Source organism: Stegodyphus dumicola, chromosome 12 (assembly GCF_044657685.1).
Source record: "Stegodyphus dumicola isolate Sdum_Otavi_A_Nest chromosome 12, ASM4465768v1".
In the NCBI taxonomy this organism is placed as follows: domain Eukaryota; kingdom Metazoa; phylum Arthropoda; class Arachnida; order Araneae; family Eresidae; genus Stegodyphus; species Stegodyphus dumicola.
The window spans coordinates 99,964,367-99,990,447 of record NC_140779.1 but is presented as its reverse complement, the minus strand read 5'-3'; the positions used below and the strand labels follow the sequence as shown (position 1 = coordinate 99,990,447).

Below are 26,081 nucleotides of genomic sequence, written 5' to 3'. Positions count from 1 at the left end.
TCTAAAAATTATTGCACTTGATTTTCAGGTATGTGTTCCAGTCAATAAACTAATTTACAAGAGAACCACATAGTTCTGCAGGCCCACCAGCGGGCAAACGATAAAATCGCTGAATACTAGGTTCAATTCCAGGCGAATGGGCTGGCTGCATGGGTGTTTGCGTGTTTTTCTCAGTGTGCGGCGTGTATACTAGCACGTTTACCCTAGAAAATCCTCCACGAAGGCATCCCTTTCCTTAGGAAATAGCCTAATGTGTTCTGCCGTAATCAAATAAACCAAACCAGGTAATTCTGCATTTGATTTCGAATAGTATTTGCAGACTGCATACAGATATCTATATCATCAGCAAACAAAGTTAGTAATTGAATTTTAAGGTTACGAGGAACATCAGCTGTATAAATATTGAATAAATATGATGCAAGTAATGAAACCTTGAAGGAATCTCAGCACAAATCTTTCTGTTAGAGAAATTATTTCTAACTTTTACTTGTCTATCAGGAATATAAAATGCAAAAAAATTAATGATAAACTCTGTAAAGTAGAATTTGGTTAATTTATAAATTAAATCTTTGTGCTAAACTCTGCTGAAGTGATAAACTGAAAGTTTTATCAGTGTTTATGAAAATCTCTCCTATTGGAAGTCTTATTAAATTTTCAAGCAATTAGCAGATCGTATTACGTTTGCTTTGAAATACGAATTATTTGGAAAGTAAAATAACGTGTAATGGTACAGGATTTGAATAATATTTAGTGTCATTCTTTTAGCATTTTTTGAAACTGCAGATAGTTAAATTGATCAGCTATGGTTCTGTGGAAATATATGGTTCGCTTTTAGTTGAAAGAAAGTGATGCCGATAGTATCTTTCCAGGATGATGGACAGTATCTGAAATTTAATACTGAATTTGTTATTTTGGTAAAATAAGTGAGACCTTTAAAAGATAAGGGTGTAAGAATTTTATTACTAACTTCATATACTCGTTCGTTTTCTTATTTTTGAGCTTTCTGATGATAGTTCTGGTAAATTTAATGCTAGTTAGACCACAGGGGGGGTCTAAAAATATGTTTAGGAAAATTTCCATCCATTAATTATAGAATGTTTGAGACCTACTCATTACATAAAATAGCGCAGAAAGTCCAGGTAAAAAGTAGAATTCAGTTTAAAGTATTTTCTTCTCTCAACAGATGGCGCTAGGGGTTTCACTAGTGAGAAATTACCACATGTTTGCGAAATGGCTTTAGTTATGTTTCTGCTTCCTTTCCATGCAAGCATTTAGAAAATTTGGGCCCATATATTTATTTTTACAACGAAAAATACGAAATGGATAGTCTGCTCACGAAATATCAGATAAATACTTATTTTTATGTTGTTATCATCAGAATATCAGATAAACTTGTTACGTCAAAAATGTAAAATGTCCTTAAAAGTTAATTGTGTTTCGTCTATAACAAGATCTTTTTTTAGCTTAACAGTCTCTGCAAACATGAAAAAGTAACGAAGATTTTCTTATTTTTCAACAAAAATTATGGCTGAGGTGCAGAATCGTCCACTTATTTGATTAGCGCTTTTTACAAAAGTAAGAAGAATTGGATTTTTGTCAATTTGCTTTCACTTTTTAAGTGAAAATAGGTCGATGTGTACATGCATAAAGCCAAGGGGTGTGCAATGTCATTTTTGTGCAATTCTGAGTTGTTTTTTTAATGTGAAAATAGGTCGATGTGTACATGGATACCAAGAATATGCAATTCGTAAAAACGCGGCAAGCAGTGGGCGATTCTGCACTTTCCCTAAAATTATTAATTGGACCTGCATTTTTCAGTGGATTTTGACACCGTTTATCAGCAATAGTTGATTGGTTAAAAATGCTGTACTGAGTAATGCATGTATAAGAATACTGACGGTACAGGAAATATCGTCTTTTAAAAACCACATTAGTTTATCGCTAATTGAGAATGGTAAGGTGTTTTAAAGTGTTTAATTAAAAAGGTGTACTTACGTAATATTCCGTCGACCGTTAAATTGTCACCAAGCAGCATGATTTAATACCAACTATGGATAAGTGAGAACTAAACGGTCCACTCATAATATCTACGTTTCCTTTAGATGTAACATCGATTGATTCTCGAAAAGCCACGCTTTGTTTTGGTGAACAGGGACATAAATTAACTCTTATTGCTATATATTTTGTATTTTGAAAAAAAATGATCAAATTTTGGGATCTGCCTTCCACAGAACAGCAAGCAGTGGTTTAATTTCAAAGTTATGATATCCTACCATCAAAAAATATGTGTTTTAATGGACACGATATGGTCAACGAAGGAATAAAAGACTGCAATAACTTGCAGGACATTTGTATTCATATCGTTCTAAACAAAGCTTCCGGTAAAACCGAAAGGCTTAATAAATAGTAGAAATCACCTACGAAAGCTTTTTTACAAAGAGCAAAAGTTAAGCGGATCGAATACTGATTGTTTATAATAAAGAAGCATCACTTTCTTCAGAATTCTACAAGAACGATTAGCGCAACATCGGTGGGATCTCCGCCAACTTTCGCCATTCGATGGTAGCCAAATTTTACAGTCGACGGCATAATACATAAGTACCAGAAAAGTATTTTATAATTTAAAACACACCCTCCATCTTTTTCCAACTATTTTAAAATTATCGCTTGTACTATACGTATTTAAAAAAAAATTAAAATATATGTTATTTCAGATGCAGAGAGGGGACAAAGGTGAGTAAAATTTGTCACATGTCTCAGGTGAACAGATAAGACCGGCGCCAAGTTAGCTATAAAGTAAACTGCCAAAAAAAAAAAAAAAAAAAAAAAAAAAAAAAAAAAAGAGGGAAGACATTCTCTTATTCTACTGGGCCTGTTGACGAAATTCAAATTGCGTTTTTCATGTCTCGAAAACGGGCCCACCAGCGGCCGAGCGGTAAAGTCGCTGAAACTAGTAGTTTGGTCCGAGGTTCGAATCCCCCGAACGGGCTGGCTGCATTGGTGTTTTCGTGGTTTTCCCCATGTGTAACGTGTATACGAGCCAGTTTCCCTTAGAAAGTCCTCCACGAAGGCATCCGTCCCCTTAGGCTAGATAGCTCTAGTGTGCTTTGCCATAATTAAATACACCACACCATGTCTCGAAAACGTGGCTTAGGACATATATTACATTTATAGATAACCTTGTTCTATTATAGGTATTTTGAAACAAAATCAGACTTTTCTGAAGTGACATACCAATTTGTTTCCATATTTCGATTTTACGACTCAAATTATGCCAGACTGCTAAGTTTTGTAAAAATCGCACTATTAGATTTTAAAAAATTAGCTTTCAAAATTTTAGCTCCTCCATGTTAATTGAATTTGGTACATATTCATTAATATCTCTTTTTTTATCAAACTTTTTTATTTTTCCTTTCACATTTTGAAAATATAGGTTCATTCCAAATAAAATTCACACATTTTTATGATTTATTTTTAAAATTTGTATTTTAAAATAATGTTTATAATTTTTTCACAAAACGTTTTGTATTATGACCTATAAAATTTTTACCATCATCTTAAAGTAGATGTATTTCTAAGCACACAAAAAATTTAGAGTTTTTTATTCAAAATTTCCTAACATATACATGAATTTACATAATGGCGCGTTTTGAAATCTGGCATATTTGTTATAAGGCACCTAAATGTGGTTTCGCAGCTTGTTAAAATTATTTGAAAGTATGAACGATGACTTTTTTTCCGCCCCGTACAATGAAAAAAAGGAAAGGAAAATAGGTTGCTATAAATTAAGGAGTTCGCCAAGTGAATTATTCCTGGCGCAAACTGAAAAAAAAAAAAATGAGCCAAATTTTTAAATTTCTCTATAAATTTCTTACCATAAATTACAAAAAGTAACATTTAGGCATAATTTGACTCGTAGAATCGAAATATAGAAAAAAATCGGTATGTCTTTTAAGAAAATGTCCGATTCTGTGTCAAAATACCTATGTTAGAAAAGTAATATACGTATATAAATCTAATATATATACTCTAAGTCGCGCTTTCGAGACATGAAAAATGCATTTTGAATTTTCATTAATCGGCCGAGTAGAACGGGAGATATAGAACTATCCAATTTTTTTTTTTTTTTTTTTTCCGCACTGTATCTTTTTAAAAACGAAATTAAGATTAACTTTTAATCCATAAACACACCGATAAGTACAATTTTAAAATGTCACACTTAAGCGCACTATAATTTGGAGACTGCGACTATTTTATCTGTACCATATCGGCAACAAATTGGTTTCCATTAATCATTTATTCTAATGATTTGTACGCCCCAGTCGCCGAGTGGTACGAGATGGATTCAAATCTCCCGACTGCATTGGCGCATTGCTTTTTAACAAAACAGAAACATAATGAATTTCCTGCTGCTAATGATACGTTTTTCGAAAGATTCGTAATTAAAAAAAAAAAAAAAAAAAAATCTGAAAGGTTTCAGATTTTAAATTACGTCCAAAGGGGCTTTTTTTTTAACATTTGTGTTACATTTATTTATTAAATAGCACGTTCTTCGCACTTAAACCATAAAATTCAGTTCAACAGCAATATCGCAAAATTGTTTAAAATATTATCTTTAGAATTTCCGATACAGAGACTCACGCGCTGGAGATAAAAATGTTTTCCCTGTACAACGTTGCCATTCCTCACTTTGAAATCCTAGAATTTGTCAATCAAAAATTCGTTAAACAAAATATGAAATCAATAACAAAAGAAATTACAAATTTGGGCTTCCACATGCCCATATTCGCAGAAGGATTACGTCATTCAAAATTTCGATAGCTCTAGGGTACCGTTGCTTTATCACAATGCGAGAAATATACACACATTTATGCAGATTTTTCATTATTTAATTTCTTCAAATATAATGCAGAACTCTAGCATTTAGTGACAACAGTTTGAAAAGTGAAACGGACATTTATAGTGAGCCAACGCAAAATCGCAAAAGAAAACAATAGTCCTTCAGGGACAAAGTCCCTTTGGAATAAAAAAAAAAACTTATTCTTAAAATTTGCTTCTACTTTCTGCATTCGAAAAAGATATTTGCTAAACCAGCTTAAAAATATGAATAAGATAGTACCATACTCTTCTTTTAAAATGTCAATATTTTATTTACAAGCACACACACAGTAACTTCTTTTTATGGACTTTATGTGTAAAAGCTTAATTAAACATTATGACATTAGTAAATAGACATTATGACTTGTGTACGTATGTACTAAAAAAAATAGTAGGACAGTTGTATATCTCCCGTCCTTCTGGGCTGATTGACGAAATTCAAATTGCGTTTTTCATGTCTCAAAAGCGCGACTTAAGATATATATTAGATTTATATACGGCAATGTTCTAACATAGGTATTTTGACACAAAATCGGACTTTTTTTTGAACTGACATACCGATTTTTTTCCATATTTCGATTCTATGACTCAGATTTTACCCAAATTTTAAATTTTGCAAAAGAAACTTACCGAGAACTTTAAAAATTTATCTTGGCGCACATTTTTCAATTTGTGTCAAGCATAATTCACTTGGCTAAATTCTTCATTTCTAGCAACCTATTTTCCTTTCCCTTTTTTCACTGTGCAAGAGCGGAAAAAAATTGCTTATTTCATTCTTTTAAATAATTTTGGCGACGTGCGTAAAGAACATTTGGCATAATTATCGTTTATAAACAAATATGCCAAATTTCAAAACGCACCATTATATAAATTCATGTCTATCTTTGGAAATTTTGAATAAAAAACTCTAATTTTTTGCGGGTGTTCTTAGAAATATATCTATTTTAAGATGATGGTAAAAAAATTTATAATTCAGAAACTTTTTCGAAAAATTTATAAAAATTACTAAAAAATACAAATGTTATAAACAAATCGAAAAATAGCTGCGAATTTTGTTTGGATTAAACCTAAGTTTCGAATAGAGAAATAAAAAAAATCAAGTAAGTTTAATAAAAAAGAGATAAACCCTGAGGGCTCAACCGGAGCATAAAATCCTTAACAAACACTCTAGTATGACATTAAAATCTGAATTCTTTCATATTTTCTTTATTATTTATTGTTATACATTTTGTGCATAGATAGATGATTTTAGTAAAATTGTATGTTAAATTGTTGTATTTTTCTGTATAATGTAGCATAAAAATATGGAGAAGCGAAGCTTGTTGGAAAAGTAAGAATACAGAGGGGCAAGTCCATTTAACATAGAGTAAATACAAGGGTTGGACAAAAATATGGAAACACCTTTAAAAAAACATGTTTCTTTGCTTAATATGGTGTAGGAAACCCGTTGGCATCCAAAACAGCTTGCAGTCTTCTCGAAATGGATAAATACAGTTCCTGTATGTTTGTCAAGGGAATATTATACCATTCTTCCTGCAAAACGGTGGCAAGTTCAGATAACGATGTTGGCGGTGGATAACGAGAACGCACTTTCTGTTCCAATGTAGACTACAAAGGTTCGATAATATTCAGGTCTGGTGACTGTGGTGGCCAGGGGAGAGGGAACAACTCATCCTCGTGCTCAGAAAACCAGTCCTGGACAATGTGAGCTGTGTGAACAGGGGCTTTGTCGTCTTGGAAGACACCATCACCATCGGGGAACAAAGTTTGTACCATGGGATGAACTTGATCGGCCAAAATGTTCACATAAGTCTTGGCAGTCATGTGCCCTGACACAGTTATCATGGGGCTAGCAGAGAACCACGATATGGATGCCCAAACCATAACAGAGCCCCCGCCATGTTTCACTCTTGGCAACAAGCAGTCTGTATTATAGGCTTGAAATGGCGTTCTCCAGACGTAAACTCGGCCAGAAGTGGGAAACAATGTGAAAGAAGACTCGTCAGACCATATTACTCGCTTCCACTGCTCTATAGTCCAGGCTTTATGACTTAAACACCACCTTTTCCTGTTACGGGCATTAGCATCACCGATGAGTGGCTTCTCAATTGCAGCACGGCCAGCAATTCCCTGTTTATGAAGCTCCCTTCTAATTGTTTTGGTACTCACAGGGTTCGGTAATACAACATTCATTTCAGCAGTAACTTTTGCAGCTGTGGTCTTCTTGTTTTTCGTCACAATTGCCCTTAATGATTGCCTGTCACGATCACTCAGGACACACTTTCGTCCGCGCTGTGATTTAGCAGATGATGTTTTTCCGCTTTTCAAATATGCGGAATAAATCTTCGATACAGTACCTCTTGAAACACTAAACACCTCGGCTACCTTGCTTACGGAAGCACCTACCATACGTGCTCCAACAATTTGCCCACGTTCGAAGTCTGTTAACTCTGACATAATGCAATGACAACCTCACATAACAGTACTCCGACAACAACTGAACTGTTTAGCACATTTACGAAGTTGTATAGGTGGCGTCAGTAGTCAAAAACGCCAGCGCCACCTACATATTTCATTAAAATCAATCTTTCTTTTCAAACATGCATTTCACAAGGTGTTTCCATATTTTTGTCCATCCACTGTAACTATCTCGCTAATTTACCGAGATACAACCAAACTGGCAGCGGTTTTGGGGACTAATTTTTGTCACCATATTTGGCGAGAAATCGCCAAAAGTCGCTAATCGTGGCGATTATTTGAGGTATATTGGTCGGTTCCCTGTATAACTGTAATGGATATTGTAATTGAATAAATGTAATTGATGTTCTATGTAACTGGAATTCTATTCGACCCTCATATGCTCTCCGGTAATTCCGAGAAGCAGAAAGTACTAGAAGTATTTCGGTGGCCGGGTGAAAACTATATGACACCGTATAAGGTATTTATTCCGCCTTCTTAGTGTGCCTTCGTGATGTAGTGGTCTGCACGCAGGGTGCGTATTCCAGACGTCCGTGGTTCGATTCCCGGCGAAGACGTTGCCCATTTTTCAAGTTTCCTGCTTCCAAAAAATGCCTAATGTCTCTACAACCGGAGAGAGCATCTGCTCTCAGTTGTGAGTTATTAGTTCAATGTGGGTTGAAGTATTTGATACCTCCGGGTTAACTACGCTCTTTTAGATTCGCTTTGCATTGCCTTGTGTTTAACGTTCTTAGTAGTTTGAAGTGCAGCTACTGATTGTATTCTGTGATACTGTGAAGAGTTGTACGACTGTGAAGGGCTTCGTTTGGTAAAATAAAATTTATCAAGCAATATAGGTTCTATGCGCATTCAATCTTCACAAACCTGTACGCACGCAATATTATTATTATTATTTTATGAACAGTGCCCGAAACACGAAAATACCATTAAGCCATAGTTTAAAATTAACAATGTACTTTAAATAGACTATGAACTTGTTAATGATGGAAGTGAGACAATATCTGTTAACCACTGGTTAACCACTGTCCCATTCATCGTAGTATATGAACCGAATTGTGTACCGTGAATTTGAATGAGCTTCCTTTAAATGTAATCCACGAAGGCATCAATACATTAAGCAGATAGCCCTTGTTTGCTTTGCTATAATCCAAATACTAATTCGAACCGGTTCATTAAGCCTGTCGCTTCTCAGTTTTCATTTTACTCAACGTAGATTCAGAACGAATGAGCATACAATAACTTAAGTATGAATTATCCAAATATCGTAGTTGCATAACACTGAAAGCGAAATATACCGTATATCCATCTGTTAGTCCTGTTTACTTACTTGTATCGAGTAAATGAAGTATTGTAATCGTGAAAAATTTTGGGTATCATATTTCAACGTCAATATTCATATTCATAGTTCTCAAATCCATTTGAACGAGGTTTTTTCCTTGACATCTGTGCGTACAGGCAGAGTAAAGAACTCTTTTTTTTTTTTTTTTTCTAAAACGGATTGTAACATGGATTTAAAATGGATTCAGAAGAGATTTTTTACGTACGTGCATATGTACGTATCTCGTATAACTCAAAAAACAGTAGCCGTAGAATGTTCAAATTTTGTATATAAGACAGTGAGGTGCACCTCTCTTTTTTTATGCCTCTACTTAATCTACATGCAATAGTATCGCATTGCCAACAATTTAAAAGTGGCTCTAAGCCTAATGAAGCCTTTTGTTAACATTGAAAATTCTTAGTACACTAGTGAATTAAGTCAGTTGGTGCACTAACTTCAGTGTCTTTTTGCCCAGTGATACCAAAAGTTAACTTTCAATTTTGTGCTCCGAAATTTTGGCTTTCTGTCTGCTGATCGAGTTGCGCGTTTTTTGCTTAGAAACTCTAATTTTAATTTTAAAAATTGTTTTTAAAACTGTTTTAACTGTATCTGGTGTTTTAGGGTTTTCTGTATTTTACAGTTTTTAATGAGGATTAAAGTTTTATGTATTTTTGCCTTGCCGCGAAGTGAGAACTGAATTGACTTAACTCGAAATATATCTCTGATGAGATTCGAGGAAATAAGTTTAAATCAAATGCAGCAAAAAGTGTGTATAATTTAATATTTAAGAAGAAGTCAGTTAGTGTCCATATGAGATATTTTAAAAAAAATTTATAGTTATTGTTGAAACTTATAATCATTATGCTTGTTAAGCAAATCGCATCGTAGTTTCATTTTCTATCAAGTTAGTTAAGTTTATTGTTTTATGGATTTTAAACTATAGACGATAACTCGTAGATTCACAAATAAAGAAAAAATAACTGTCTATTACCGGAATAGCAACAGAAGGTACTCTATTAGCATTTTATTGAATGTAACTCGTAAGGATTGTGTTAATTTTATTAACAGTTAAATTTTTAGTTCCTTTCCTGTCAAATTCTTAACTTCAACTTACTACTTCCGGCCAGAACGTAGTTTTGGAATCATTCTGAATACTTAGTGAGGAGGAGCGGTATTTAAACCGCGAAGTCTACTTGCAGAGTTAGAGAGAATCAGAGTTTCTGATTTGCGCGCTTCTGCTTTTTGGGCCACTCTCTCTCTCAAAGCTGTTATTACGCTCGGCCGTACTCAGGCTCTTAGATAAGCTTCGTAGTCAAATAGAGTTAAGGGGCCAACTCGATTAGAATCTTGATAGATTCGGCTATATTTCTTTAGTTAATCTTAGTTTTAGTTTAATTTTTAGTCTCTTAAGTTCAAGCCCAAGTGTCGGCTTTGATTGTACGCTCCGAGACGGAGTTTTGTTAAATCTTATTGGAGTAATAAAGGGTTAGTTACCCTTCCATCTTGTTGTTTCTTGTTACACGAACTTAAGCGATTATTCGCTAACTAGTTCTTAAGATTCGTCACTTTCTACAGTAACTGAGAAATACACTAGTGAGAATCTTACAAACTAATTAAATTTTAAGAGAGAATTTGCACACTGTAAACACTGAATAAACACTTAATATTTTGTATTTATAGGAATTAAAATAAAATTATATTTCGATTGTCAAAAATGGTAATTTCATTTTGAAGAACCCCTATAAATAGCTGGAGATTCGTGTCGGCATGGAAGAAATTCATCCGCTGACATGCAAAGTAAGATATGACTTCTATTTTTAATTTTACTGCTGCTTATACGAAGCAATAAATAAAAATTTTTACTATGAAAGAAAAAAGTCCTGTTTTGTAGTTTGAGGTAAAAAGGTAAGATCCATGTCCTTGCTAATTCCAAGATTGTAAAAGAGTTTACTTCAGAAAGCTTGGCTCGAATTCTGCTCATTTTGGTAATGAGCAGAATGAGTATTCTGGTAATTAATATAAAAGAACGTATTTTAAAGTTTTATTCTGTTGAATTTAAGATAAAGGTATATAAAAGATTACTTTTAAAAGAAATCAGATTTTCATAAAGAAATTCTAAGCATTGAAATCTCACAGATAGGTACTTGCTAGAAAAAGAAGCTGAACATAGACGTGTAGCAGCTCCTTCTATTTATAATATTATCTTTGTTGTTGAAGTTTAATTAATCTAGATTGGCAACAAAAAATATTTAAAAAAAGTTTCCTTTGATGTTGTAACGCACTAACCTCTTCTTTTATTATTCTGAATTAAAATATGCTTAAGTCATTCTGGAATTATCATTTAAGTTATTAAATTATTCCATGTATTAACTCGAGCTGTTGCAGCACTTTTAGAATAAAAAATTATACACGATCTTTGTATCAAATTCACAAAATTTAATACATTTAAAGTACCTGAGTTAATTTATTACGGGTAATGGAGAGATGAAATATGAATCAACGTTAAACCATATTAGCAATAAAACCGTGTTTACAAATATTATCTGCCATCCTCGACTGATCGAAAATTGTTTCGGGATCAATCATATAGGATGGACTCTTCTTGGAAGAAATTGGCTCGGATTCATATTACACATGGGGTAAACATTTATACAGCAAAGCAGAACTGTAGAAGGAAAACTAGTTCAATTTGCGTTACAAGAGTAAAATCAAGAAATCACCCATGCAGCGAGCCCATATTGGTAATGTGTTCGAGCGACACATTTTTGGATGCGCTATTTTTGATGGGAATCATGTTATAGAGGTAAGTCATCCTATTATAGAGGATCTTTAAAACAGAAAGACGAGTTAAAATGCATTGGATTTTACCAAACCTCATTACTTTTATCTGTGTAAAGGAAGAAATGTTTCGTGGAAGATTAAAGTTCTGATTCACAAAGAGATTAAAATCTAGGGAATGTCTCATATTCACTTCAGGAAAGGGGCACTGGCTCGAATTCACGTCATGCATGCGTCAATACAGGGATACATTACACACGAGGTGAAGCATGACAACTTTTAGGCAGTTAGCTCGCGCATTTGACTTGAGGCTGAACTACCAGTATTCAGCCATTTTATGCACTCGGTTGTTGGTGAGAAGAATTACGAGATGTTGAATTCTGCTTTTCTTTCACAAGCACCTCAGCCCGTTATAGGCCTTGCCTGCCTCAACCTCGTGCTTCTCCCACAGCGTCTTCTAGCTGCAACGACTCCTCTTTAACGTTTAATTTTCAAAATTTAGAAGTCTTTTACAGTATCATCTAATCATCTAGTAGGTGGTCTTCCTTTAGCTCAGAATCCTTCAGGTTCTTTGAATGTCAAAATCTTAGTGGAATTATCTTCCAGGCTTTTCCGAACGTGGCCCAGCCATCTTAATCTACTATTATTACTGATGGCTTGTGTTATCTGTGATTGCTTAAAAAGACTGTACAGTTCAAAGTTATATCTTGTTCTCTAACGTCCTTTTCCCTGTACTGGGTTAAAAATTGCTTTGAGAATTTTTTTTCTCGAACATGTCCAGTGAACTTTGTATGTCTTTATTTATAGTCCATGTTTCACTACCATTTATGGTCTTATAAATTCGCAGTTTTGTTTTGCTGCTTATAAGATTAAATCTTAATTGTCTTCTTAGCCCAAAGAAGTATTTATAAGCCATTTTAATTCTATTATAAAATTTTGCTCTTAATTTATTTTTGTCATTAATTATAGTGAGAAAGTCTTTAAATTCCTCAATCTTTTCAAATGTTTAGCCACTATTGCACATTGGGTTAAAGATAGTTTACCACGGGGGATGTAATTTTCATGAATTTGCTTTTATCCTCGTTAGCCTTAAAGCCTTATATTTGTGGCAGAAAATTCAAGAGCTGAAAAAGGCCTCAGTTATAATTAATGTTGATTATCTCATTATTAATGTGATAATCTGCTGTTATCATACGAAATTCCAGTGAAGAAAGCGCTGTCTTTACACTTCACAAAGTATTCAGAAAAGCTGCAAAGAGATTTCAACAGTTGCATGTTTTTACTATGCCTTACATATTAAAAACTTACTTAGTCCATCGAAATTTTGATCAGTAGTATGAAATCAGTTAAATTATGTTCTCAAGAATATAAATAAGGAAGAGTTCCTTATTGAAAGGAAAATAGTTCAGTGTTTTATTTATTTATTTATTTTTTATTTTTTATTTTTTTATTTTTTTTTTTTTTTTTCTGTTTGGGAAGACGAAACAAAGAATTGAAAAGAAGGTTCGCTTTGAACTCTTGCAGCTTATTCTAAAATACAATTTCCAGAACGCAATTCTAAATTTTATGACACTGTTGCGAGTTTTCTTCGCAGATGCTGTAAGTATTACTTACTGTGACAGACATTTTTCTAAAAACAAATCATTAAAGACCTCAGACCAAGTTCCTTACATCCTCAGCCATCATCTCAGACAAAGTTCCTTACATTTAAAAAATCTTTATTGTTTGTAGAATATCTGGAGTAATGAAGTCATGCCATCGACGATATTGCTAAAAGAAAAACAAATAAGATAACGCCTTAAAAGGAACTTTTATTTTAAAAATATACATGAGCTTTTTATTTATTTCCCTATATGTCGTTCTAAAATTTTATAATAGGTGTTTTGGTGTGCATTGAGAGGAAAAGGAAACATATGCTCCCGCGCCGCAAAAGCAGATACCAAAACGAATTACAAAATGGATTAATTTAAAAGGATTAAAAAGGGATTTTCTTGTAAGGTCTGTATTTAAGCATGTATCTCGCTTACGTCATAAATAACTAGTCGTAGAACGTTGAAATTTTGTACATGGAACTGCTATAATATCTAGTGCATTTTCGATTTTTATTGCATTTGGCAGTTCTAAAAAATTCTAATAAAAAAATTCTGGGGATTCATTTTTTGGAATATTATATATTTTTTCATGGTTTTAGATACTTTCACTTAATTTACATATGCTCTCAGAATGTAAATGATATTGTAAATTAGTTCGAAGCAATAATTAATCTTTTATTTATATGCAATTAAAATTTCATAATTTAAAATTTAAATTTAAATTAACTTTAAATTAGCTTTATACGAATAGAGAATATTTGTTAAATTATATATATATATATATATATCTTATATAAGCTTAAAAGTCCTTACCCGGCCCTTATATTTGCAATTTTTGGTCATAATCATGTACTTTCAATTATAGAAGTGTTTTAAGGGGTGAAAATATTCCGTTTTTGGCAGCGTCAAATTTTAAAACAAATTTATTTTCGTCAAATAACGAATTCTAACTTTTAATGTTGTCTTCCGGTCCCTGTTACTCATTACGAAAAAATAAAATTAGTATAATAAATAAGCTTGTATAATAAAATTAAGTTTGTATAAGAAAGTATAATAAAATAAAATAAGTTTGACCTTCAACCAGCTGTAAACATCATATTTTTTTACTTATTTGTATATATATATATATATATATTAAAAAGAGCAGCAAAATCAAGGATCATCCCGAGGGCAAAAGCTGTAAACTACGCCACTGATTACAAATAGTATAATCCTCTAAAAAAAAATCTCGCTGTTGCCGAAATACCTAGCCAAATTCTATTTTACAGTGTTATCTTTAACGAAATGCCTGATCTGTATTATGATTAATGATTACTATTGAGTTGAGTTGAGTACAACTGAATAAGATACTAATTGAATTTTAATTCACGAGAAGACTTTTCCGAATAAACGATTTCAGAGCTGAGCATTTGTTTTGACCTATCGGCATACAGACTTAGCTTAATCAAAATTAAAGCCGCGCCTTCGTACACCCCGCCCCCAGCTGATCTCATTGCCAGTAGGCGTGGTTTTCTGTATGTTCAGTTGCGTGACCGGTGTCTGTCGTGACAGTTTTCTTCGTTTGAACCCCGTTATTTTATGCTGTTTACTAGATAAGGCGAGTTGTAGAATTAGATGTGGCTGTGAAAACGTAAAGTTATTGTTATTTTTTGCCCTCAAAGCTAAGTTAAAACAAAACGGTATTCTGTCATACTGATTTTTTCTTTTCTTTTTTCGGATGTTGTTAATAACAATCTGTGTATTGAAAAAAAAAAAAAAAAAGCGTACAGTACACTTTTAAATATCATTTCGTGATTTTATTTTATAAACAGATACTAGTACATTCTATGATTGAAAATGCTGTCGTGCTGCGATTTAGTATACATATACATAATTATATAAATACGTAAATAAAATAGGTTTTTATATTTTAACGAAAATAAATTTTTCAGTGCGGGCAGAAAATTTTTAATTTTATTTTAAATTGTTCTATACAGACAGAAATTTTTTTATTTTATTTTGGTGAGTGGTTTTATTTTTAAGGAAAAAGATCGTATTTGTTTACTGTTGTGAACTTGTAAAAGCACAGTGTATATAATAAAGAGAATTATGAAAATTGCATTTTTCATCTACTAAATTCCACTATACACAAAAGTCTTATAATAATTTCTGGGAAGTTCCTGTGAAATTTTAATTAATTTTTGCTAATTAAGACGTATTTAAAGGTATATAATTTGCTGAAATATAATAATAAAACAAAAACAACCTGTCTTTAATATTTATATGACTTGAAATTATATTTCATATATCGTAGATAGATTAAAATTTAACAAAATTATTTTTTTCAAATTATTTACTTAGAAAGGCAGTTATTTAAATTTAGATTTAATCATAAAGTAATAATAACATAAAATGTTATAATTGCTTAAATTTGTGCTATCATTACATAAGTTACATGCATTGATTGAAATAACAATAAATTATTAAAAAATATTACAATTGAAAACTAAAATGGATGATTTTATTACCAATCTCTATATTAGATGTTATTACAATCTTTCGGATGCTTTTTCAGCTATTGATTAATATTATGTTCACTAGATGGCGACACTACATCAGTGAAGTAATATTCAACTATCGTAACGACTAAAATTAAATCAGAAACTTCGCCTTGAGAATCCGAGCATTAGAAATAAATTTTTAGTTTTTAATTTGTTTGAGAGAGCCTTTTTCCGATAGAGGAAGGCAAAATTTCATTAAATCTCTGAAATATAGACTTTTCAAACACTTAAATTACAACAACTTTACATTAAATCTAATTAGGGAGAATGCATTTTGCGACAAATAATAAACATATATAATTTAATTCGCTCACATTCAAAATTCTATATGTAACCCATTAATAGTCATTTCAAAATTTATTTAATAAAATAACTTCTAAAATACTGTTTCAGATCAAATTTAAGAACTTGCTTTCCTTGTGGCTGTTATTGTCAATATGAATTTGTTTAAACTATATTACAAAAATACCGCAATTAAGACTAATTTAAATTTGTTATTGCAGTTAGGTGATTTAACGCTTGAAATCGTTAAACGTTTTGCCTACAACACAAATGAATTTGCGAAAATTTTAGAAGTTTATAAAATTTCCGGATGAAATTTGCAAAAAATACTGCCTTCTAAAACATGTATACTAATTCTATTTTATTTTAAATAATGCAAGTTTTCTTTTATGAGTTTTTCAATATAAAACTCCTTTTAACTTAATTGTTAACGAATAATTATGTGAAAATGATTAATCATTTTACGTGGTGAATAGAATTAATGAGATTTAAGCTGTTTTATTACTTGAAGATTCAGTATCATATTTCCATTTTTTGACTGTGAAGCTGAGTAATCCTTTCTGTTGTTAAGAGACGAGTAAATGACAAACAAGTGTAAATTAATTCTTTGATTTCGTAATATACCGCAAGTTACTTTAAAAAGTAATCAGATTGTTTTTGCTTATTATTCTCTTTTGCCTCATCTAGCCAAACCCACAACTTGTTAAACTAATTAATAATAGGAAGAGGTAATTGGAGTGAGTTTATATGTCCGCAGACCACGAAGCTTGAGTTCCAGAGCCGGAGTCCTATGTCAGGTAATAGGAAATGTGGGAGGAAGATTTCCAGAGATGATTGACTTGTATTTACGTGATGCAGATCAGCTTTCATAATATTTTTTATCAGAATAAAAAATTTAAATATTGACTTCTAAAAAGAAAATATTTCTGCAAGATCTGATCTTATTTTTCTGCAAGATTAGCAATGCAATCTAACAAAAGGGCATAGGTAGTCAAATTAAATTGGAATTTATGTTATGTAAAATACACAATTTCTTTATTTGGATTTAAAATTAAGATAATTTCCATCTGATGGTGGGCATAATTTTAATTCTTCTTTGGCAAGATTAATGTATTTTTATTCTTCTTCAATTTTAGCTCTGGTTTGGCAGAATCCCATCTTACGCAAGCAGATTTCTTTCTTTTTTCCTTTCCTTCTTCCTTTCTTTTTTTAACAACATTGAAGCTCAGATTGAGACATTTAACCAAGTAGTTTTCCTTGTATTTTCAAAATATTTATTGCGGAAGAATTAAATTTTTTTTTTATCGTTTTTCCTTTAAAGTACAAAAACTATAAATTTTGCTTATCTACACATGTATTCAGTACGTTTCAAGATATCGCACAGACATCAGATTAATCCTTAATGTGATATTATGATTAATCGATCCATCTACATTGTTATTTGCAATATGGAGTCTCACTTATGAATGAAAATGTGATTTTCCATTAGTTAAACACCTCATGCGAAAAATTTTTGATGTTATGTTGTTTTATTGGTCGCTGAGATAAGACATATAATCATATTGATATTCATAGTGTTCTTTTCATTTTACGACTTTATGGTCCGTAGTTGTTCCACATCAATGCTCCAGCATCCTTTGGGGCACAACAGGGTTAGTGCATGTGTTTCGATTTGCGATACTGATGATCTCACGTGATTTCTGAAACAAATAGTGTAACCCCTACTCATTTTTTGCGAAACTCTTTTTGTCTGTTAAGCTTTGGCAGGGATCTTGTATAGTCACTCTTGTGATTGTGTTTATAATATAAAGCCGTGGTTCTCAATCTTTTTCACCCCATGCACCGCTTTCACAGCTGCTAGGAGATCATTTCCCCCTCCTATCTAAAACTCGAAAAAGATATATGCATTTATTTAGATTACTTTTTCATGTTTTTATAAATTAAACAAAGAAAAAATATAAAAATTAAAAAATGCTGATAAGTACCAAAACTTGAATAAAAGTAGTTTTTTGTATTAAAAAAATAAAACTAAATACTTAAAAACTGACCGCATTCCCTCTACTGAAACCATAAATAGGGGGGGGGGAATTCCCTCCTAGTTGACAACCCCTGATGCAAAGAAATAATGCAATATATATTATTTTAAAATGTGAATGCTGGTCTAAAGAAGACTGTGCAGAAAGCGTAAAGCTCAATAAAATTTTTATATGATTATTTTTCTCATTATGTCTCTTAGCTTTCATAATTCCTCAATTATTAGGAAACATTCCAGTGGAACTGTATCAAGAATTAATATATTAATATACTTCATTGTGTTTGATGAAGACGCAGTGAGAATGGGGATTATTTAATTTAATTAATGAATATAGTAGATTCGTCAATCTAATAAAATCGATATTCGTATTGAATGATTACACATCATGCACATAATCTTTTATCGTAAAAAAGAATTTTGCACTCTGAATAATTGTACATACATTTATTTGTCTCCTAATGTTATTATTCAAAAAAAAAAAAAAATCTGCTGCTGTTTCTTATTCTCAAATGGCAAGTTTCTTGGCACAAAAGTTTGGATAAAAAATTATTCAGTCACTTTAATCTCCCTTTCAATATAATAGATTACCAATGAGGAATTTAAGGTATAATTATTAACTACTTCGGATAAATTTTGCCATATTTGTGGCAATTCTGTATGGTATCAGTGATACCCAGGCAATACAATTCATTTGCTAATGGAAAGGAGGAAAAATTATTGCAGCAAGTTTTAGTGTTATAAAATAATATTGCATGAGTATGACTGCAAAACATAATAAATACATTTATGTTTCATTTCTTCATTTCTTTAAGTCTGCTATTTTGCTCAACAGATGGCACTACATGCCTGCTGTATTTAGAATGAAAACAAAGTGCATGTGCATAAATATTATTTATTCTCGAAAGAGATAGTACCCCCCCCCCGAAAAGGGTAGGTAGTTTTAGAAGAAATGGATGTCAGATGAAGTATGAAATTTGCTGTTTGTCACTAGAGCTTGTTATTCTATGTCCTATTATTCAGTTTTATAAGAAGCATCTTATAAATACTAAAATAAAGTTACATAATATATTAAGTTGTAAAGATCACTAGATGACTAGGAGAAATACTTGAGAGGCAAAAGTAGTCTTAGAAATCTTAGAACATATCGAAAGAATTTTCTTTGAAAAGATCTGCACAACCTATTAGCTGCTCTAAAAAACGCTCACTAATTAAAAATTTTTCCTTATTAATATAACATATTTTAATAGCTACCTATATGCGTGTATACTTCGTTTTATATTTGGCATTTGCGGTTATACTATATACAGGGTGGGCAAAACGAACTGGAAAAATGCTTTTAGAATGTCCCGGGAAAATGCTTTTGGAATTTGATGAAAGTGTACTCTAAAGAGTTCGTCAGAATTCGGAACAAATGTTGTTTCGATATCAGTTGAATGCAACACGAAATGTTGCTAAACAATGCGTGTTCGTTGTTGAGTACCGTGCCAAGTATAATTCGTCGAAACCGTGTACTGAACTATTTGCTCAAGATTTTAAGAATAGAAGTGTCTTGGCAAAACTTCAGCAAAATATACAATGGAATTCTTACTACCGAAATGGCGCGAAACGTACTTTGTAACGAAGGACGGTTCTCCTGTTCATTAAAAAGGGTAAGGATCTAGATTTACAGCATGATTAATTTGGCGAATATTTTTTACCAAGCTTAAATCGTAATTATTTATTTTTGCTATTACTATATTTTATTTTTACAATTAGTTATTAATGCTACAGCTCCTTAGAAGAAATGCTTTCGCCATTTAATCAGAAAATGATAAATGATGCTTTAATACGTATAATTTGTGAATCGTTGTATGAAAGTAACTTCACATATCATAAATTGCATCCGCTTTTATTTTGCTTGGGCAAAATTTGGTAACGGTATTGAATGCACTGGCTGGAAGAGTGAGTTAAATGCAGTAGCTGAGTTTGCTTATTTTATTCTTTTTGCTACAAAACGAATTAATATTATTCCCTTATAAATATAAATGAGACTAATACAAGATTAATTTGGTAGCGGTATTGAAACAGAATAACAAAATGGTTAAATGTGTGATTGCTTTATTATTCTTGATTATAAAACATAGTAATACTATTTCCCTTATAAATATAAATTAAACTAATACGAGATTAATTTAATAACGGTACTGAAAATGAGTAACAGCATGGTTAAATACACTGCAGAATTGGGTAGCTTTATTATTTTTTATTATAAAACACATTAATACTGTTGCCCAATAAATATAAATGAAACTAATACAAAAATTGTTTGGTAACGGTATTGAAAGAGAATAACAGAATGACTTAATTGCACTTGTTGAGTCTAGTTTGTTTATTTATTTATTTATTTGTTATAAAACGAATTAATACTGTTTTATTATAAAAATGAATGAGTCTAACACAAAATTAATTTAGTAGTGGTAATGAAACTAACAAAATAAGTTAAATGACCTGGAAGAGTGTGATTGCTTTATTATTTTTTACTATAAAACATAATAATACTATTCTGTTATAAATATAAATTAAAAACTAATACAAGATTAAGTTAGTAACGGTATTGGAAGGGAGTAACAAATTGGTTAAATACACTGCCAGAATTTGGTTGCTTTATTTTTTATTTTTTGTTATAAAACATATTAATACTGTTGCGCTATAAATATAAATGAAACTAATACAATGTTAATGTCTAATGTCTCTACATTAGAATATTTTTACTATACTACATTAACACTCTTTCCTCATAAATATAAATGTAACAAATATGCGATTAATTTGACAGAAATTCTAAAAAAGTGATCTATCGAAAAATTTTTAAGATTTAGTAGATAATTTTTTACTTCAAAAAAGCTATTGAAACTTTTAAAAACATTTATAAAGCCAGATTCGTGCTTGCTGTTAACATTCCACAATCTGAAATAATATTCTTCTCTTCATACCCCCTCGTTTTTAAGTCATTCGTCTGAGTACTTCACGATGAAAGAAAGTTCACGAGAGGCTATAAAACTTTACAGTCGAGGTCAAAGTTAATCAAGCACAGCTATTAAAACTGCTCATTCATAAGCTCGAAAAATATTAGAGGCCACAGTGGGTTGGACCGTGGCGCTTTTAATGAGAAAATGAAAGGACTTCATATGGTGGAATTTTTAATTTCTCTCCTCCAAACTCGGGTAGAATGAACTCCAAGGGGCGCCGTGATCCATCAGTGGGCCGACTCTTCTTTTAACTTGATTTCTTCTCAACAGAATCTAAAACGAAAATTAGAATCTTATTTTTTGAAATTCAGAGCATTTTTGTATTGTTTTCATTCATGCATAAATGAATGTTTCATTCATCTTATCACATTGTTAAGAATATTATTCATACCTAAGTCATGTGCTATGTATTAAAGAAATCTGAACTTTTCTGTATTTCATAAATAACAAAAAGGAATACTTTGTACAATAATTCATTATTATTGTATACAACAGGAATGCCTTTGTCTAAATAATATTGCATTACATTTTATTTTGATCATGAAGGGGGCCGGAAATACTTTAAGTGAATGGTCTTAATTAAACTGGCGGCCAGCGAATACAACTTTCAATTAAGTGTTGCAAAGATTTCAAGATTTTAGTTACTTGAAGTCAGCGTTTACATTCATTTCATTACCCTTAAAACAAAACATGACTGACCAAATTATCTATAAATGGAGCTAATTAATTTACAATGCGACATAAATCTTATTCAAAGATATGAAGATACAGATTTTATTAACTTTTATTTGTATTTGTCAAAAATTAAAATGGCTGCATTACGAATTTTTGCCCTCCCTACGCGTTTTATATGTGAATAACTTTTTTTAATGATGAATAAGAATAAGAAATGAACCCAATCGACCGATGAGCATCTACAATCCTTGGTGAAGATAATTTTCAGTCATTTCTTTCCAAGGTTACAAAATCAAACCGCCATCAATTATCAAGCTATAGTACACAGTAAAGAAGTTTATAACCATTCATTTACAAATATATGTGTTTTATTTGTGTGATGGAAAAAAAATTTTATTTGGCTGTCGGTATATTTGAACTACAAATTGTAACCAACAATAATGTCTTGCAGGTACCAAACTTTAGATTTCAGATAGAAAGAATATATATATTTGAATTTTTCCTCTTTGTGACGTAAGTGAAATTTAAAATTTATTTCAAATGTCTTTATTTTTACTAATAAAAATTTTCATTTTTTTATTAAAAAATTCTGTAGCGTCAGGTTTTTAGAACGTGCATTCGACCCACATGGAATTTGATTTCGAGATCACTGCCTTCTTATGTGGTAAATATTTTTATACGTATAAATATAAATAAAAATTTCCGTCTTAATTTCCTTCCCCATCTTTTTTTTTTTAAGTTACATTTTTATTTTTTTAAGTGTTTTTTCAAACATAATCGAAATGAATAAATGGAAAGAAAACAGTAAATTTCATATCTTATTGAACAATCCATATATTAAGTTCCTTATTCAGTGCCCAAAAGTAGTTTGTGGTTATTTTATGTGTGGAAGTGAATGTGGTTATTTTATGTGTGGAAGTAAATGTGGTTATTTTATGTGTGGAAATGAATTGCAACAGAGCACTTTTTGTTTCGGATATAGTGGGTGGGGGCAACACATTTTCCTTGAAACCCTTTTGATCTACTTTTTTCATTTTTTTGTAAAAAATATTCCGAACTCGACCGATATTTTAAATAAAAAATAGCATCCAAAATGAGATTTCTCCAAACATATATCGAATTTATTCATTAATTCATTACCTTTCGATAAGCCAGTGGAAAATATCCGGTCAGATACCACATATCCGACCTCTTTTGAAGCTGCATCCCGGCTTCCATTTTACCTGCATGTATTTTTGTCATATCTCGGCTAAAAAGAAGCATTCATTCGTTTCTTTCCTTTTTTCCTAACAAGACAGGTTCATTCTTAAAACTTAAAAATCTGCCTTTGCGCATAACCCAGGAAAATATTTATTCATCTTTAAAGGAAACTGAAGAAATGAAAATTTCATGTTATGTGTGTGAAGTTTCAAATTTCCAGAGTTGTAGTTTATAGGCAGACTAAGTAGCATAGAAAGAAAATGCCTTGGAAGCTCTTGGCAGTTCCAGTCCTATTATAATCTTGTCACTAAAATTTGAAAATTTCGAGGGGGGGGAAAGTAAAATTTTTTGCAGTTTTTGTTTGTTAAATCTGTATAACGTCTTCCCCCCCTGAAATTTTTGAATGAAATTTTTTTTCGTCAAATTATTTTAAATGTATCAAATTCCTCATACATACTGCAGATAAGTGTTAACCAAGTAGTCATTCAGAGTTTTGGCAGTGCATTTCAAATACGTGGCAAGTACAAGATTTACTTTGTTTCAAAGCGTAGCTTGCTCATTTACTCATAAAATCTTAATGTGTGGTTGATCCCTTGGATTCCTTTTAATAAAAGGCGGTCATACGTGCGTGTAGGTCACGTGACGCACTCACCGGTACCACCTTTCGGTTGCCATGGTAGCCGGCACCAAACAACCAGGCGACGCGCACGATAACATTCGGGAAATGACATTTCTTCATCATGGTTTTTGTGAAAGTTGCTACTTCACTGCCAAATCCACTAGACGGGATATGTCAGTAAACACGACTCTGAAAATATTTAGATGGTACAGAGGTGTGACTTTCTGCCGTAAAAATGGCAGAATCTTACAGCTCATTTTTTTACTCTTGATAGATATATTTTTACCCATTTCTAATTTAGCGGGGTTTTTTCCTTCTTGCCTTCTCCCCCCCCCGAAGTAGTTAGTGATTGGGGATTGAGAATAATGCTGTAGAGACTAAGGAAAGTAACTGATAAATCCAGAGCTTTTCATGCGGATATTTCAAGCGTGCAATTTTTTTCTCAAATACAAAAACTGTTATCACAGTTTATTTCTCCATTTTTTTAAAAAAATTATGCCATTAGACTATAAAAGACATTTCACTGGTATTAGTAACCATTATATCCTTCATTTGTTTCCCAAGATGGGAGTTGAGCATGCGCCAATCATTGAAAATTATGAGCTTAAATATCAGCGTAATTTTATTCATTCCAGAAACTAATTAATTTCAATTATAATACTTTAAATTATTATTATAATTTAATAATTTAAAGGAAATTATAATTTTATTAGTTGTATACACAAAGCCCGCAGCTCTCGGCTAAACTAATTTTGCCATTAGTCTATAAAAGACATTTCACTGGTATTAGTAACCATTATATCCTTCATTTGTTTCCCAAGATGGGAGTTGAGCATGCGCCAATCATTGAAAATTATGAGCTTAAATATCGGCGTAATTTTATTCATTCCAGAAACTAATTAATTCCAATTATAATACTTTAAATTATTATTATAATTTAAATTATAATATTATTATTATAATTTAAAGGAAATTATAATTTTATTAGATGTATACACAAAGCCCGCAGCTCTCGGCTAAACTAATTTTATTCTTATATGATAGCAAAGATTTCAAGAAAAGTTTATAGTGTTTATTAATGTGTTTATTAATAATCTGGTCATCTAAAGATCTCAAGATCGTTAGTCAACATACATTGTTGCTACTAAAACAGCTTCGAAAATTTAAATTAACAATTTATAGAATTTATAGCTACTGATTTCCTATTTCCTTACCTTCTTTTTTATGTTTGAATACTGCTTCAAAAATATCTCAAATTCGTAACACGCTGGTCGGCAAAAATTAAAGATGGGCCAGGTTTTGACATGCAACGTCCTGCAGCCATGTGTGAGATCGCTACAAAGGTACCATAACATTGTCGAGATGTAAGACTGCGGGAATTGTTGGTAAAACTTAACATCACTGACTAGAAAAGAATCAAAAGGATGCAAAGGAGCTTTATTATTCAAAAGTAGGAAACAGGTACAGCAAGGCAGAAGCAACAATGTTACAAAGCAAGTCCAGATATGACTGGTGGAAAGCAAGCAAAATGCAGTTCTCAAAAAGGGATACGATCACCTCAAGGGTTCTCAGGAAGGAACCGATTCATGTTCAGTGAGAAGTCATTAAGGAATTTTTGAGTAATCATCGGCAACGTGAGAAAAAGCCTATCGGTGCAACAGCGGTTACTAATGAATGATTTTCCTTAGAAGATGTGGAACTCCGTACGATCATCAAATATTATGCCTCTTCAAACAAGATCTCCACTTTTCAAATGGGCCTTTTGACGATATTGGAGGGGTGATTGCTTCTTCCTTGTTTTCTTCCGGTGTTTACACATCCAGGATCAGTAACAAGACTAAATCGGCTGTCATCCATAAAGACAATCGAGGTCATTGCTGAGCTTCCCAGTCTTTCTGTTCCTGGCACCACAGAAAACACTATCCCTGATAGGTAGGCACTAATTTCATAGACCTTATTGACCGCCGAGCAAACAACCATCTATGTATAGTCTCTGAGCTGTAATAAAATAAGGTTTCTGACTTTCAGTAGTGTATTACACGTGTCTTGCAATTTTATCGCTGTTTGACGTCGATTTTTCTTTGCCTATAGAAAGATACGTATTCTCTGTTCGCTATGGTTACTCATAGGTGCACTCCTGTGCATTCGGACAGTTCTTCGTAATGTTGTCCAAGTTCGCGACGCAGTACTCTGTGCGATTTCGAACTCCTATGGTCATATTAGTAGCACTTCGACCATCTTCCAGTTCCTCGCGATTCGACTCACCTTAAGTACAGAGCTATTGTAAATTATTCATCAGATTTCAAAACTCTGTGCAACAATAACTGATGCATGAAAAGAAAAGGAAACTCATTAAGCTCTCATCAAACCTTCTAGATATGCCCCATTAATTACACAACACACATCCCAAGTGGTAGCCGAACTCAGTGTAATTTGTAGCATGGCATCAAGTCTTCTGATCTATTGTCAAATGATTTTTTCCTTTGAAGACACGTGAGGTAATATATTTTCATGTATAACCTCCTAAGAGCTATGAGAATGCACCAATGTAGCTGTGATAACTATAGTTAGGGAAATGCTACAAAAATACAAAAAGTATGCACCGAACTCAGTCATGCCCTGTGACAAAGAATTGCGTACAGAATACTTGTAATGCGAAGAAAACTTGGTGACTTCTG

General features: G+C 32.1%; 1 long non-coding RNA gene across 1 annotated transcript in view; it reads right to left on the bottom strand.

The window, feature by feature from the left end:
- Positions 1 to 20,379: 20,379 nt before the first annotated feature.
- Positions 20,380 to 26,081, bottom strand: part of LOC118185210 (uncharacterized) — a 51,221-nt gene continuing 45,519 nt past the window's right edge. The window contains exon 2 of the long non-coding RNA XR_004757556.2: positions 20,380 to 21,182. This is a non-coding gene — a long non-coding RNA (uncharacterized LOC118185210). The remainder of the gene's footprint in view (positions 21,183 to 26,081) is intronic.